This window comes from Elephantulus edwardii, unplaced genomic scaffold (assembly GCF_000299155.1).
Source record: "Elephantulus edwardii isolate Elephantulus edwardi_28Jun2011 unplaced genomic scaffold, EleEdw1.0 scaffold00054, whole genome shotgun sequence".
In the NCBI taxonomy this organism is placed as follows: domain Eukaryota; kingdom Metazoa; phylum Chordata; class Mammalia; order Macroscelidea; family Macroscelididae; genus Elephantulus; species Elephantulus edwardii.
In genome coordinates, this window is record NW_006399804.1 from 591,666 (window position 1) to 593,465 (window position 1,800).

The window sequence follows — 1,800 nt, forward strand, 5'->3', positions numbered from 1 at the left end:
TTACATTATTTACTCCCCTCCCACCCCAGTCCACTTTACTGTACACCTCTTATTCTGGACTGTTGTTATGTAAATAATACCTAATCATATATTCCTTTTAGACAGTTCTTTCCCCCATCAGCTGCAATGCGTGTAAATTTTCTTTTCTTTTCTCAGTTTCTCTCCAACTCCCATGACAGTCCCATTCTACAACAATAGCATTATGCAATATCTGTCCTTTTGTGACAGATATTTCTCTTAGCATAATGTCCTTCAGGATCACCCATTTTATATAATATTTTATTAGTTACTTGTTCTTCATTACTGCATAATATTCCATTATGTGAATATACCACAGCTTCTCTATTCATTTATTGATGGGAACTTAGGCTGTTTCTGTTTCTTTGCTATAGTAAACATAGTAGCAATAACCATGGATGTGTATATATCTGTTTGGGTGGCAGCTTTGGTTTCTTTAGGGTATATTCCCAGTAGTGGAATTCCTGGATCAAATGGTATTTCTATTTCCAACTTTCTGAGAAAGCACCATACTGCCTTCAATAGTCATTGCCCCATTTTAAACTCCCACCAGCACTGAATAAGAGTTCCAATTTCTCCACAACCTCACCAGCATTTGTTGGTTGCCCCTCTGTTAAACTTTGCAATTGTTACTGGGGTGAGATAATATCTCATCGTTATTTTGATTTGCATCTGTTTTAAAACTAGATATTTTGAACATTTATTCATGTGTTTGTTCACCATCTGAAAGCCTTTTTTAATGAAGTATCTGGTCATACCTTGTGCCCATTTGTGATTGGGTTGTTTACCTTTAACATGTTGAAATGCTGGCATATTCTATAAATTCTAGATATAAATCCCTTATCAGACATATCATTACCAAATATTTTTTTCCAGTCTGTGACTTTCTTTTTTACCCTATTGGAGAAGTGCTTATGTGTTTTGTAGATTTTTTTTAATATATGTAAAGGGATTGGATTCTTGGAAGTTGCCATTCATCTATTTTATTCTTTCCTGGATGTAGGTTTTTCAGGGTGCTTAGAAGACTTGTTGTTGTGGATTAGGGCTTCTAGAGTTCTCCCAAGCTTTTCTCTGATAAAGCTTATTATTGTCCTTGGTTTTACCCCTAGGTGCTTGGTCCACTTTGAGCTGGTTTTTATGTATGATGTAAGGTGTGCATCTTGCTTGTACTTTCTACAGATAGTGTTAAAGTATTACCGATAACATTTGTTAAAGAGGCTTTAGTTTCCCCACTTAACTAATTTAATCTCCTTGTCAAAAATCAGGTAAGCATAGGGAGATGAGGTGATTTCTGGGTTCTGAATTATTTTCAATTGATCTATGTGTCTGTCACTGTACCATTACCACGTTGTCTTGACCTCCATGACTGTGTAGTAGGATTTGAGATCAGGGAGTGAGATGCTTCTTTACCTTGTTTCTCTTTTTCACAAGCACAATCATTCATATAGATTACATTGTATATAATTAATTATTATTGCTCTATGCCTGTTATTACACCATCTTTCAAGTTTCCACCTAACCTTTGCTATAACTTCACTCCATCCTCTACCCACTAATCTTCACTTTTCATTGATTCTCCCCCAACTTTCTTCTTTTTCTGCCCCCTTCTCTCTTTCCTTTTTGAATCTTTGTATATATCGTGCTCAGTTTCTTTCTGTTTTCTCAATGTTTGCTGTATTCAATATTTGTCCTTATGTTACTGAGATATTTCACTCAGCATAATGCTCTCTAGTCTTTCTCAAGTTACATAACATTTAATGAAATGATATTTCCTTGGTGCTG